Below are 16,381 nucleotides of genomic sequence, written 5' to 3'. Positions count from 1 at the left end.
TACGTAATTTTAATAGAAGCATAGATACAGTGTGTTAAATAATATTGACGTGAAAAACTACTATGGTATTTTAGTAACAGCGAGTTTCATTAATTTTTGCCATTCTCAATGTTGGTCATGCTTTCATGCGGACGCATCCTTCAGTGGCAGATCTGGGGGGATTAGGGTGATCGCCCCCTCCCCTTAAAACTTTATTCACGGTGTATTTCCAAAGTCGGATTAATTTTATTTATTTATTTGCATCAGACCATATCAAACAATTTACAAAAATACTGTTGTAGTGATTATAAAATGATAAAGTTTTGGTAGAGAGTTTGCTTTTTTGAACCATAGACAAGCAATACAAAGTAGCCTAACCTTAGCGGGTTTAACATAATGTATTACACACAAAACAAAATATATAACATAATAACTCAAACGTTTTCGACACTTGCGTGTGTCCTCATCAGGAATAAATTCTGCAATAGGCTATACATAAAATGAAAAATCGTAAGATAAATTTGACTTTGCACTATAACTGTAAGAGTGTAACGACACTCTGGACTGAAAAGCACAAACTGAACAAACGATACAAGAATGGTTATGTTAAACCCGCTAAGGTTACTCTGTTTTGCTTGTGTATGGTTATAAAATGTAGAATTGAAATAGTAATCCGAAGATGTGACATTGCGCAAAAGTGAATTAATAGAACTTTTGTAGAGTTTTACAAATTTAAGTCATAAGTAAAGTAGACAACCGGAAACAGACATTGCTGTCGGCTGCAGCGTGGGTCAGGTGTACGTCGGAAGGCGTACACCGATGCATAGCGCTCAAGTCCGCTTTCCCGCAATGCAGGATAAAGATAAACAAACAAAAATGCATGGCATTTTTTTCTAAATTGAGCATCAAAACTTAAAACGTCGTTCTGCACCTGATACACTCTAGCACTATCGTATCTCGACCTGGGTTTTTTTTTTCGGTCATTTATCGGTCATTGACCGATTTTTTAGCAAAATGTCCGAAAAAAATATAGTCAATTCGGTCAAAATGCCCGAAAAATATATAGTCAATTCGGGTGTTGCAAGGTTGAGTTTCGCTGATGAACGTTGAAGAAAGTTTTCTCAGATAAAACACGACAACGTTTCTCAGCGAAACTTAATGTTGTAGCTCATAGGTGCCTAACTATTTTTTTGGCCGTGGGGGCGAAAGCGTGTTTCATCAGCAGCAACGTAAATTCAGCAAAATGTCACGCAGATGGATGACATAATTATGTCGTCACACTAGGATTGCTTTTATTGCCACACTCGGAGTTATCGCTACGTTCGACCTACCGGTACCGTTAATATTATAAACAAAACTCGACCACTTCGGTTAAGCAAACACATGCCATGCGTCTGCGTAAACTAGCGGTTGATGGACTGCGACTCTTTAACCTAAGCACAACATAAAGTTTAGCAACGAATTAGATTTATTACCATGAAATAAGAGACGAAAAGATTTACTAAAAAGTAAAAGGTATACTGTAAATGGAATGACAATGTCTTGAAAATGGAATGCAAGTACTAACTTGATTATACGCTTGAAAATGTACCTGTTGAAAGTAAAATCATTCACGTTTACATCAATTCAACAGCACGTCACCTTGAATGAATTTAGAAGTTGCTGACATCCGTAAGCAGCTCTTGAAAAATAGTTACGAAGAGACGTTTGATTATAGCTCCCTTTCTACTACAATATCGCAACTTATGACTGACCTGCTTTCAACTTTATGGTTGACCTGTTTTCGTGTTGCAGATGAAACAAAAGATGCGCATATTCCCGCCTTTGATCAGGTTTCTATGGCAACGGTCGTGTGTGCGCCATGCAGTTTGCGCGAGTCCGTTGTTGCGTTGATTATTCCGCATGTGCGCAATGCGGTTTGTACCAGCCCTTGTTGCGTTGGTTGGTGTTTACGTCGTGCCGAGACTTCAAGTTCATTTTCACAGCAACCGATTCACTGCCACGACAATTCACTGCAGAAGTTTCGACTTTCGAAAGCAACATCGAGTCTGTTTGCAAGCGCGTAAAGCTAAACGCACGCTCCGTCTACGTAGCAAATTATGTTGTTTTTGGGTGCATTCAACATCTGATGACATTGAATCGACACAAAATGGTAGATTTTTGCTATGTCGCAGACAGCAAAATCAGTCATTTTTACATTGATTCAACGTCTGCAGACGTTAAATCAATGTAAAAATGACAGATTTTGTCTGGTGTGGAATTGTAGCATCCTACTCGTTCTAGTGATTATTTATCGCGAAGCTGTTGCGGTTTGCATTCAAAAAATGTTGTCCTGCTGCCGATCGCTAGTTCATCTATTGTTTTATGTATCAATACAGCATAAAAAGTTGGCGCCTATGTTGTAGCTAGTCAGGAAGTGCAAATTTTGGTTTGTATCAGCTACTTGAAAGGAAATATTTTCCTCAGAAAAAATGACCGAAATAAATAAAAAATGACCGAATTTTTTCAAGTCATTTCGGACAAATGACCGAAAAGTGTCACCGAAAAAAAAAACCCATATCTCGACAAATTGTGAATAATTCTGTACGAGTTGTTGTAAGCAACTCGCATGCGATTTAAAGTACACGTTTTGTAGTTACACCATAGCTTAGAACCATACATTGGCATACAATATGATTGGTAGGATTGCATTTTTAACTTCGGTAGAGTAATCTCCAAACTTGGACGTTAGCTGATTGGCAGCAGCTCAAAGAGATCGCACTAGCCTTTTAATATCCGCGTCATCACTGATGGTATCATCAATCAGTATTTCTAAATATTTCACTTGTCTAACAAATTTAATTTGTGTACTGTACACAGCCGCATGCATGGAAAGACAAAATTTTAAATTTGCGACACTGATGAACCAATCCAACTGTTTTGTTACAGTTGAAAATAATGTCATGTCTAGAAGCAATTTAGGCCAACATATCATTTTGTTTTGTTTCAATTGCCCATCCTCCCTACTTGCTAGATCTTCCCCTGATACTTGTAGCTTTGCATAATGAAGGGTCTGCTACTATTCGGCGAGTCCGATTCGGAGAGTCCGATTTGGAGAGTTCCCTATTCGGAGACAGCCTTTTTCGGAGAGTTCCCTATTCGGAGATTTTTTTGAAATTTTTTTTTTAAATTATTATTAATTTTAAAAATTAATTATTTAAAATTTATAGGTTTACTCTAAACTGCCACTTAGGTTTTAACTTCATCTTTTATGGCAAACGCTATTTGGCAACTGTCTTTTTTTAGTTGACACGTTTTCGCTGAGACTTTATCTCATTAACCCCTATTGTTAATCATGAAAACTGTTGTTTTGATGAAAAACACATATTTTGAACGAACCCAGACAACAAAATTCGTCATTTTTACATTGATTCGAACGTCTGCAGACGTTGAATCAATGTAAAAATGACGGATTTTGCCGTCTGGGAAGGCACTCAAAGGTAAACACTGGATAAAATGCAAGAATGCAAAAGAAACGATATTGTGGAATAAAATGCAAAATTCTCTAAATAAACAGAAGAATCGGACATACAATCATACATCTCTCTGTTATCATTTTTAATGTCAAAATTCCTTTTGTGGTGCCTTTGTCTGGAACAAATAAAAACTGTGCTGTTGAAATTTCCGATTTTAGTTTTGGTCTCAATCTCGTCATCATGATTCGGAGTAAGATCTTTGTTAAATGATTCACATCCAGTGGCGTATTTAGAAAGTTTGTTAGGGGGGGGCCACGACATTGTGTCAGTCAGTCGCATAGCGGCTGACTCAGCGGCTGGAGGCCAATAAGGGTAGTCTCAATGGTAGTACATGGAAAACTCAAATTTGGTGAAAATGGTTGTTAATTGTTTCAAATTTTTTCTACTTGGGTAAAAATTAGACTTGTTTGATCCTTTAAATAGGGGGAGTAGGCTATACCAAAATGTCATATGATGCGTCAGAATGGGGGGAGAGGGTTAGTTGAAGCCGTCAGATAGGAGGGGAGGGGGCCCAAAATCAAGAGCGAATCCGTAGAAGTAAGTTACTGTTCCAATCAATGAACCAACAAAAGATATCAAACACTTCAGAACATAAACAATAAGTTAGTCCTTCCGACCTCGAATAGCCTACCTTTTGAACATTCTCGGCGATTCGCAATGACAATTTACAGTTTCATGCGATGGCTGCGCTTGGCAAATATATCAATGACTGCATCATACTCGAGTATAATATCCTTGTTTAAATACATCTGAGCTAGTAGACCATCCAAACGTGGCTCGGTCATGGTCGTGCGGTAATAATTTTGCAGGTAGGCTACTTTAGTGAACGGAAACATCGCTCATTGGAGGCAGTTGTAACTGGAAGCGTAGCAAAGATTCGAAGTAATTTATGGATAATTGCCGAGTTATTCAACAGCTTGACACGCATCCACAAAAGTCGCATGTCTTTTATCCACAGAAACTGCAAGCCAATTCGCTTTTAGTAATTTAATAGTAGCTGCAAAGCAATTGCTTGGTTCAACATCCAGCATTTCATGGTAGGCATGGTAGAAGTCGAAAATCTCGTCGATCGGGCAGTTCTCATCTTCATGAATCAATGAAGGCAGATATATCAAGTGCTGACTTTAAAAGCTAGCGAGCAGTGCTCATTGGATCTCCCGTGAATTTGTGCCATGCAATTGTCAAGAAAAGGAAGAAAAACTGTTTGTTTGAAATAGATCTCCGCGGTTTTAGCTGGAACGTTAGGTCAATGTTGTTGTCTAAGTGCTCTCCGCGGCATTTGGATTTCTTCGCCAAAAACTGAGCAAGCCTTGCCAAAAAGTTGGTGAAAAAGCCTATTATTGCCCCTTAGGTCTTGTGACACAGTTGCGCAGGATGAATCACCCAAGCAATTATGTCTTGTGCTACAACTTTTTTTTGCAAAATTTATGATTTTTTTTACCTGATCATTAGGGGGAGGCCATCGCTCCTTATCCTCCCCCCTAAATACGCTACTGTAATCACATCGCTAATTGTTCTGTGGAGTGAGCATTCTGTTGCTCCGGTTTTCTTTGGTAAAGTTATGAATATGGAACGTACCATATCACTAGGGATCTTTCCGGTGTCATAAATATGATTTAAGATCTCAGTGGTTAGGTCTAAACCCCACTCATCTAAAGCTTCGAGAATTTCAACTATAAAAGAAACGATATTGTGGCATAAAATACAAAATTCTCTACGGTACTGTAGTGTAAATAAACAGAAGGCGTCGTTGGATTTAGAATTTTGTAATAGTTGAGGATTCTAATATATTCTAAGTTTGCATGCAGAAGGCGACGCAGGATAGCCTACATGTCAATTTTATCTGAGCAAACATTAATAGTTCAAAAATAAATTTAATTCGCTTTTTAGTTTTAAGATCTCAATGGTTAGGTCTAAACCCCACTCATCTAAAGCTTCGATAATTTCAACTATAAAAGAAACGATATTGTGGAATATCCTAGTATAGCCTACGTATCCTAGTCAGCTAAAGTTCTCTTTTCTACACGATTTCAACGTTTAGCGACGTTAAAACGATAGGCCACACATTTGGTTATCTGTTACTACAATGTAAAAATGAACATAAACCCGCATTATATGAAAGTGGTAAAATCCCATTGACAGGTTTTCCAGAGGGGCAGACACTAACCGGATTGTTACGGAGCTGGCTTGAATCGTTATTTATCTTCAAATTAATTTACGTTATCATGGCCATATAGCAGGGCCTCTTTTAACAGATTTCAACCGGAGGGGCAATATTACCTTTGATTGTGGTGGCAGCTGGGGGGCGAAGCCTCCCAGACCCTCCAACTCTTCACTGACTTCTCCGATGTGTAGTTCACATAGTATATCTCATTATTTCCCACTTTTTCTATGATGGCATCAACGTTCCATTTGAAATCCGTGATGAAAATGTTATTTTAGTTTTGCTTGCAGTCCTATGAAATACATTGTCAGTGTATTGATGTGCTGGTGCCAGGACCATAGCCAGTACAAAATGTCGGAGGGTGGGGGCCAATAAGTATTACCCTACTGCACATTTCATTGGACCCGGCCATGAGTTAACAAAGGGGAAGCACCCAGAAGGGGCAGTGGCGTAGCCAGGGGGGGGGTTGGAGGTAACAACCCCCCCTTTGGCACGTGTGTGACGTCACGATATTGAGAATGATGCCTTTTAGTCTCTATGTCTCTAAACCAAAGTTTGCCTAATTTTAAACGAAACTACATTAAAAGAGCGAGTTTTGCCAATACTAAACATTCAAATATCTCAGCCAGGAATTAGCAACAAGAAAACATAGAGACTTAGCTTTATTACCGAAAATGCCGAAGAAAACATGATCTTATCCTTTTGCTATGCCACCGGACAGCACCATTTTACAGGAATATTTATACCCACATTTTTGTTGAAAATGCTCTCAGAATGCACCAAATTCAAAGTAATTTTTCAAAATTGGCCGTCAAAAACCCCCCTTTCAAAATTCCTGGCTACGCCACTGAGAAGGGTATGGAGAGGTTCCCTAAAAAAAATTCAAAAAAGTACCTGAAAATTACGCATTCTGAGTGTACTTTCAGCCTAAAATAAAACTCTATCAAAGGATGCCGTAACAGAGTGTGGAAAATGTTAAAATATTTTGGGACGAGAAGTTCATTTCTTACATTACCGGTTTTCTAAATTAAATTTTTTTGTGGTGTCTCTACACTTCATCTTGTTCTAAAATTATTTGATCCGGAATAACATGGGATAATTCTGCACTTTTTTCGACTTGGACCATCATAAGATGAAATGAGAACTTCTGAATTATCACGCTTTCTCTTTGCAGAATATACAAAATCGTTTTAATGCTGATATTTCTACTTTTTGTTTTATTCTTTAAAATTTTGATTCGTGATCGCGAAATATTTTATGTGCTTTCGCCTTGAATTTTTTTTGTCCTGACTTTGTTTCGATGCGTTGACGTATGCACTGCCTGCGTCTCTGATAAATAAACGAACAGCGCACTGACTGACTGCGCAGAAGGCCTTGGAAGTCGAAATTCAGTTCAGTTAGTTTTTATTTGTGATCATCACAACGAAAAACAATATAAGCCAAACATAGCAGACGCCAGACGTCTAAAAAAGGTGCTAACAAGTGCGAACAAAACTAATTTATATGATTGTGATTTTCTAGCCTACGATAGTTACTGAAAAGTTACTGAAAAGTAGGGGGGGAAATTTCAGTGGGGGGCAATTGTCCCCCACTTTCCCCCTAAAAGAGACCCTGCCATATACATCCGTATCATGGAGTTAAACGCGTTTAACTCCTGGACTAATATGGCCAAAACACAAACACGTTGAACTAATCTGCAACAAACTAATTCTTCGTTGCCTATTCTATGAAGTTATTTAAAACTTGCAGCCAAATGACAAAATGTCTTTTCACTCTTTTCCACAGGACAACGGTCCTGTTGTAAAATAGCCTACCTGCCTTTGCCGAAGTGAATACATTGTAAGGGTTAACTTTATTTGATCCGTTTTGTGACTGAACTTTCATTTACTGGTTACTGTAAGTGCAAACTGCCAAACTCTGTATCTTGACAGGCCACTTTTTCATAAGCGGCGAGGCTTTCTCAGGCGACCGCAATCGCACGTACTTGCTGCGGGCTTAGAGCTTAAACTTTGCTTTCATAACGTCCGCGTACGTAGACACAACACTCGTTTAATCACTTCCTTGCTGTAAATAATGTTTACTCTGCAGATTCTGTTAAATCTGCGACTTGTTCCTTTCACAGTTATTTGTAAGCTCCTGCTAAGCAAACATCGCAGTTTGGTAGGACTGCATTGTAATAAGCTTGCAAGCTTGAGTCTTGTTCACCAAAGTTGAAACATAAAAAAATAAAAACCTTTCAACTCGAAAATATTCGATTGAGTTTATTTTTGTCAATAGGCCACAGCGAAACCGTTTTCAGCTGCTGCAGTGACGTAGCAAGAAAGAAAATTTTAAAGGGCAAACATCATTCATCAATCATCATGAATTCAAACGTTGTATTGCAACGTAATAGTTTTAAAACATATTTTTGGGAGGCAGGATAATTTTTTTGGGGCGGAGACGATTGGCATAAGTATTTCCTAGTAACAACTGGTTTCATTAATCATAATAAAGAACTGCAAAAACTAATTTTGAGTGGGATAGCCTACTGTAGTTTTGAGTTGATTTATTTCTGCAAGTCAGACGTGTGTCCGCATGCTCAGCAAGTGGTAAAACCAATGATGTGGACTGTTCGGATGATAAATCAGTTCAGTTGTTTTTATTTCTGGCCATCACTTTCACAGCGAAAACAATAGGCCTACCTACACGTCAACAGAAATATTGATTACACTTGTAGAGGCTCTGAATCATTGACGCAGACCCGATCATCGAGATTGACAGATTGAAGTTTCTGATTGTTGAAGTCTTGTTGCCGGGGAATTATTCCATTCATTAGATGCCGCTGAATGGAGAGCAGTGTTAACGTGCGTTGCTCAAGCGCACACTCAGAGAGTCGATCTAGCACCGCTTGATCTTAAAGCTTCTTGGTTAACGAAGTCAGTTAAGTTGTTTTTATTTCTGACCATCACAGCAAAAACAATACCCGTCAACATAGCAAAAGTCGAGAAAAACGTGCTTATGACCGAAGTAAGTTATTAAATGGAAGAATACGGCACGGTCGCAACACCTTTAGGAAAATTTAAGATAGAAAGGGAAATGAAAAAAATGTTGCAAACAAAAATATGAAAAAGGGCAACAGCCCATAATATTATAGCTCTAGTTGTCTAGCTGATATTTTCAAGAATTGTATAGGCCTAAATAAACATTTACTATGAAGATCGGCCATGGTGTGTTATCAAGAGTGCTGGTGGTCGTGAGGGGAACACATCTTGTTGCGTTTAGCTCATAGCAAAGAAGACACAAAGAAATCGTACCACGGGCAAAGCCATTTCAAGCTCAACTCACCAGGCCTTGCACGACTCACAAAATAGTTACAACTTGACGGCACGAAACAATGACAAAAACTAAAAAAACAAACAAGCTAAAACAACACCATCATCTTGCGGAAATCCAATTTATACCAATGAAAGTTATGTCTTGCAGATATTAAGAGTGCTTTGATACAGTGGCGTAGCCAGAAAAAAAAATTGGGGGGGGCCAAATATTTGATGAATTGAAGAGAACGACAAAGTGTTTGATTTAAAACATCGCCACCTGATGTGCAGTGGCGTATCCTGGTGGGTTAAGCAAGGGAAGCAATAAATCTGGCGGGGGGTTAGAGCGTGCCGAAGGCACGCGTATTCTAGGGGGGTCCGGGGGCATGTTCCCCCGGAAAATTTTTGAAAAATTACACTCAAATAATGGATTATAGCTCTTTCTGGAAACACTTTCAGGGTAATATTTGTATGAAATTTATAGGCAGATAAACAGCTATTAACTTATTAAAGGTAGCTGTTACACACAAACGGGCAAAAACTGCGGCTAAAATTAGAGAACACAAAAAACTCAGCTACACAAAAACCCAACAGAGTAAGCGATTCTGAAATTGCTTCCACAGATTAGTTAAAAGAAGCGTAAATCACGTCAACTTTGCGCGATTTACGATTTGCAAAATTTATTGGTGTCTTTCTGTGTGTCTAAAACAAGTCCTGGGGGCAGGCGCGAATCTAAGAGTTTTTTTCGGGGGGGGCCAGAAAATTTGAAAATCAATTAAAAAGAAAGAAAAAGCTAAACAGATATGAACAATGATACTACGACATATACGATATGCTATAAAATAGACATTAAAACAACCATTTTCATCAATTGTGATGCCGAGGGACTAATATCAGCTGTTTAGAAGCATATCAAACCATTTGATGCGGAAACATACAATTTTTCACAAAATTTTGTGGGGGGCCCGGGCCCCCTGGGCCCCCCATAAATCCGCGCCTGCCTGGGGGGTGTTAATAGCCAGATGTCTTGGAAAACGATACAAATTTATACAAATTATATTATATTTTCAACAAAAGGTTCAATTTCGAAATCCAAACTTTGAAAATTTGGGGGGGGCCATGGCCTCTTTCGCTCCCCCCTGGCTACGCCTATGCTTTGACCCAGCCAGCTAAACTCGCCACCTCAATACACCGATCCAACGTTAGCAAACGTTGAATCAACGCAAACAAATGACGAAAATGAGAGGCCCCGCTAGCCGGGATGTGGTAGTGGCATGCCATAGTAATATGAGAACTTGAGTTACCGGTACCGTATGTTTTACGCGTTAAATAAAAAAGTAATGCAATTCAGCATATTACGTTGAAAAAAGTAGCAGACAAACAAACAGACAATAGCATGACGATCCAGTCCAAGATATTGATATAAAACACCTGGTTGGAGCACATGGCCACCGCTTCACCGAAAGATGGCGATTGGCCGAAGAGAATGGAAAAACCTCTGTTGACCCTGTAGAACCTCTGTAGACAAAAAAACAAGAAGCAGAAAGCCAGTAGGAGTATTTACAATCTTACTATTTTGCCATTAAATCTACACATATTGGCCTATCATTGCGGGCAATGGAATATTACTATGTTTGGGTATGCAATTGAATTCTTATTATATTAGATTGGATTCTTTCAAGAAATATTTAGCTTGTTCATTTTTGATTTAAAGCCTTTTACAGTTTTACATTCATTTCTTATCGTAGGTGGAAACTTGTTCCAAACTGCTGGCCCTATGTACCGTATTGATTGTTTGCAAGTGTTAAGTCAGCAATGTATCGGAGTATAAGGAGAGATACGTCTTGTTGTTAGGCTATTTGATTGTTTATGCATAATTATATCATTGAATGTCGTGGGAAGTAGCTTTTTTGAATATTTGAACACGAAAGTTGCAATCTCTGTGGTTTTCATGTGGTTAATTGATTTTAAATTATTGAGTTCCATTACACAGTAGCGTAGCCAGGAATTTTGAAAGGGAGGGTTTAGCCACCCAGCGGCGAGGGGCCTGGGGGGCCTCCCCCAGAAAATTTTGAAAAATTACTTTGAATTTGGTGCATTCTGAGAGCATTTTCAACAAAAATGTGGGTACGAATATTTCTGTAAAATGGTGCTGTCCGGTAGCATAGCAAAAGGATAAGATCATGTTTTCTTCGGCATTTTTCGGAAATAAAGCTAAAGTCTCTGTGTTTTCTTGTTGCTAATTTCTGGCTGAGATGTTTGAATGTTTGGTATTGGCAAAACTCGCTCTTTTAATGCAATTTTGTTTAAAATTAGGCAATTTTTTTTTAGACTGAAAGCATCATTCTCAATGTCGTGACGTCACACGCGTGCCAAAGGGGGGGTTGTAACCAGGGTTGCATTCCTGGGGGGGCTCGGGAGGCTCAGCCCCCCGAAATACGAAAAGGCTTGATGTAGGGGGGGCTCAGGGGGGCTCGTTCAAGCTTCCATTTTTCATCTTTTCTGGCTGAACAACAACTTCTCGACTGAACAAGTAACACTTTAACAGCTTTCTCACAACAGAACTGCAAAAACACAAACATAAGTTGATAGCAATCGCCGTTTTCCCTGATTAGGTCCCTGATTAGGTCCCATCAAAATGACCACCAAGGAATTCGTAGAAGATCTGGCGCTTTTAAAAGATTGTCTTCGGCAATTATCACTTTTGTCAGAAACTCTCCAGACTGGGAATATCAACTTCGTAGTAGCAAATCGTCATGTCAAATGGACTGTGAATTCTCTACTTCAAATAAAAAAAGCTGTTCAAGAAGGAAAGTATTCGTTTGATGAAGTTGTTAACTTGAGTCCCGGTAGTACAAAAAACTACTCCTTTAAAAGCATAACACTGGGCCAGTTCAAAGCTCGACGTAGAGACTACCCTTCTTTTGACCGTAATCGAAATGGAGGAGAGATTTCATGTCATCACTCCTATTTCCGATTTTCGATTGTAGGCTATGTTGACAATCCTTGTCATATGCCAGATACGATAAAGTTGCTCAAGAACGTAGTACTAACTACTAGACATGATTGCTATAAGTTTTGCTGAAGCCGAACGTGGATTTTCACAAATGAACTTGGTCATCAGTCATCACACAGCTACGATCACGGCTGACCAATCACTTGTTTCAGCATTGTTGTTCATCAGCGTCAATGGACCACCTCCTCATTTATGAAATGGCACTGCGGCAACTGAGAAGTGGTTGCAGACTCGTCGGTCGGCTGTGGATATTCAAGTTAAGCATTCTAAGCTGCCCACATTGAATGAACTCAGATCTGTGCAAAAACTGTTTGCTGGCTAAAATCAAGGACTGTCGTGGTGCTTATAACTTATCCCATAAAACCAAAGACCTGGCAGACAGGCTATTTGCTTCGTGTAATCTCGTTTGCACCAACTTGGAATATGCTTTTGCTGTAATTGGAGTTTTTTAAACTGTTCGTAAATAACTAAATGAGATTTTAGTGTAACTGTCACATTGGCAGCTTATTGGTTCTTACTAGCAAATCTGCAACCACAAGCGCTCATTTCAAGAATTGCATTTCCTTACTTTCCTATTGCAGTCAATGTTTTTGCAAGTGTGCTTAGGATTGGCTCATACAAATAAGTTTGCAATTGAGTTAAGAGATTGGAATTAGCTCATGTAAATCGAGTTTTAAGTGTAGCCTGTGTAGGCCTACGCAGTAAACAAAAAGCAAAGGAGATTGCAGTGTAGCAACCAAGCTAAATTTCAAACTTATAATTTTATATCGGATTCAACCACGTTTTCACGTTTTGTTGCTTTTTCTGTACTTCAAGCTATGTTTTAGCATGGGTTGTTTTTCGACATGATGTTCAGAAGTAAAAACAAACTGAACAGTGTTTCCTTTTAAAAAAGGTAAACATTGTTGGCTAACCTACACCGATTACTTATACATACTTTGTCTATAACAACACAGCTAAGTGTTAGAGCCCCCCCAAAAATTTTTTAGGAATGCACCCCTGGTTGTAACCCCCAAAACCACCCCTTGGCTACACCACTGCCATTACACAATTACACCTTCTATACTTTCTCTGCGGTCCATGTCAAATACAGTACGAAGTAAGTTATTGCATGTAGGTTACGTTGTAGCTTTTGCCTTTTGCAATGTAGTTTTGTTTTCATGACACTATGTTGAGATACAATATATAGGCTAATATTTGACTTTCAACTAAAGAATGGTAAATGGTGAGAAGTGCTTGTTTGTTTAGGAAAGGCTTAACTTTTTTGTCACGCAGAGTATTGATCTTATTTTTTGAAGTAAGATTTCCATGACAAATGCTCATTTACAATTATTCCCAGAAACTTTATTGAGGCAACTTGTTCTATGTTGTTTTTTCGAATATTCAAGGGTGGGTGGCATGATAGTGACTTGCTTCCTTGACTTGAAAATGTTTAGTTTTGGTGACATTTAGAAACAAACGATTTGTTGATAGCCATTGATCTATGCATTCAAGCTCTTGATTTGCCATATCATATCATGTTAACATTAGAAGATAGTGTGCCATTGAGAACCACTCTTTGTTTTCTATCACTCAGGCAGTGGCGTAGCTAGGGAATGTGCCGCCCGGGGCGGATTCAGATTTTGCCGCCCCTTCAAGAAAAAGCATGTGAAAATGAAATGCGTGTTTTTATCAGATTATAATCAAAAATCGTAGTCTGAAAGTGCCGCCCCCCAGACGTGCCGCCCGGGGCGGTCCCCTCCCCCCATCCCGCCTCCTAGCTACGCCACTGCACTCAGGTAACTCAAGAACCAATCATAGGCCACGCCTCTTATTCCGAAATGATATACTTTAGCAGCTAAATTTTAGCTAGTAATATTTTATGTATTTAGATAATCAAGAAAGATTCCTAATGCAAGATGGCTGTCATTGAATCCTACTGGTGATCAGTGTTGTTGGTCACAGCGGTAAACCATAATCTCTGCGTGGGAAAAATTGTAACATAAGATTCCCAGATCCGTTCGTCTGTATGTAATGACCGAAAGAAACACTCCTTTGAAAACGTCTATTCAAAATTGTATTTCTGTAAAATTAGCCACCTGGCTGTCGAAATTGGGATGCAACACCGTACACCACTAAAAACTTGTCACTACAATCCAAACTACTTAGATAAAGACGGAATTTTCGTCCAGCTGGCAAGCACTAAGCAAACAGTTAAATATGCTACCAACTTTCCAGCAATCATTTTACGAATGACCAGAATAGATTGCAATCTCAAACTCACGTACGCAGTTACTGTGACGTCATAGTGAAACATTGTGAAGTAATTCTCAACAGGTGGATACAAGTCTTACAAACGATGGTGCAATCTTGGCTCATTTTTAGGGAAAATTCCATGACGTAATACGCTAAGATTCAGTAAACCTGAACGGTTTTATATGACGTTTGATTTGGTGAACAATTGTCTGGAACAGTTGTAGGCTACGCGTCAATGAAATAAAATGACAGCGTCAGCGCGAATTGCCTAAAAACTTTACGGCGTAAAGTACTGCGTCAGCTCTTAAAGAAATTGACGGCGTCAGCGCTAATTTCTAGCGCTATTTTAGCCAGGGTCTCACAAAACAGAAGTAGGCCTATTTCAACCAAGTTTAGGCTAACAATAGCTATAAATACAGAGCAGGTATTATGTTTTGAGACTGTATTGTAATTGGCTGCTTAGCCTATTAGTTATTTCCTTGTAGAAACACAAGCATTTCGAAATGTTTATCCGAATATCTGCTGCGTTTGGGAAGCATAATGTCTTTTCCAAGTGAAAACATGCATTCCACAGCAACGCTGGATGACACTGGTGTGTTGTATTTCAAAAACAAGCCTTGAAAACGTTTTCTCGGAAAGGTATCGCTGTTCCAAGCGTGCTGTGATGGTGTAGCATATAGAAAACAATTTTTGTTTGTTTTTCATGTCTATCCTGCATTGCGGGAAAGCGGACTTGAGCGCTATGCATCGGTGGACGCCTTCCGACGTACACCTGATTCACGCTGCAGCCGACGGCAATGTCTGTTTCCGGTTGTCTACTCTACTTAGACTTAAATTTGGTACTACCCATTACTCGAAATCGATCACTGGGAAGAGGCAATCATCGTAAAGTTTCTTGCCCAGAGAAACAACAGCAAGTGCCGGTGGCTGGAGTCGAACATCCAGGCTCTCGACTGCGAGCCCAACGCGCTAACCACTCGGCCACTGCTGGCAATCTTTTAACGAGGCCCTCTGCACCAACATCGCTCTTTTCAGGGGCATAGAGCTCTTAAAATAAAGTATCTTCAACCTCCGACATTCATTGATTTTTCGCTTTCTCTCCCTGATCCCTCGTTCTCGATACTGCTCACGATATGAGTGATCACCATTTAGCGAACTTCTTCCGCTTGTATTCCAGATAGGCTATCCATTCCAACCAACGCTAAAGCCGGTAATTCGGATGAGTCGCGCTAGCCAGAATACATTGTGAAACTCTCATTGTGACTTGTGTTACGGACAATCGTTCCCCAAATCAAACGTCACATGAAACCGTTATGGTCTACTGAACCTGGTGTCTTACGTCATGGAAATTGCTAAAAAATGAGCTGAGATTGCACAATTCCTTCGTAACACCTGTAAAACATTGCACAATCCTTTTCAACACCTGTGGAAATTGCTTCACAATGTTTATCACTGTTACGTCACCGAAGCTGGTTACGTGCATTTGAAATATCTCAAGTCAGTTTCGTCATTTTAGAATATTGTCGTTTGAAAGGTTGGTCGAATATTAAAACTGTTTTGCTTGTGCCTACCAACTAGACGAAATTTCCGTCTTTTATCCTAGTAATTTCTATGGTGGTGACAAGTTTTAGTGGCGTACCGCGTAGCCCGCTCCCTTTTCGACAGCCTGTGGCTATTTTTTCTTGAAATACAATCCGTGAAAAGACGTTTTCAGAAGAGTATTTTTTCGGTGTCATCGCATACAGACGAAAGGATCCGGGAATTTTATGTTACAACTTTCCCACGAAGATATTGATTTTCCGCTGTGATCTATTTGTGAAACGAGATTTTCGATGAAAACAAAATGACGCATAGCGCGTGACGCTTAAAATTGGCAAAATAGTTGATGGCGCTATCATCAACTAAAAAATAAATTGACGGCGCTCGCCTCAGCGTCAACGTACAACACTGCTGGTGATACTTTCTATTAGCATCGCTTGTGGAATGATTTTTTCTGAAACCAAATTGATTGTTATAGAAAAATTTGTGTCAAATTAAAAACGAGTAGCCTATAATCTGTTGTACATGATTCTTTCTACAGTAATATCTTTGACAAAACAGGTAGTAGGCTGATTGTTCTGTAGTTGTTTCAATCTTTGCAGCTACCCTTCTTAAAGATAGGTATCACCTATCCCAACTT

Source organism: Aplidium turbinatum, chromosome 3 (genome assembly GCF_918807975.1).
Source record: "Aplidium turbinatum chromosome 3, kaAplTurb1.1, whole genome shotgun sequence".
NCBI classification, from domain to species: Eukaryota; Metazoa; Chordata; class Ascidiacea; order Aplousobranchia; family Polyclinidae; genus Aplidium; species Aplidium turbinatum.
The sequence above is the reverse complement of the archived record's forward strand: the minus strand, read 5'-3'. Positions refer to the sequence as shown.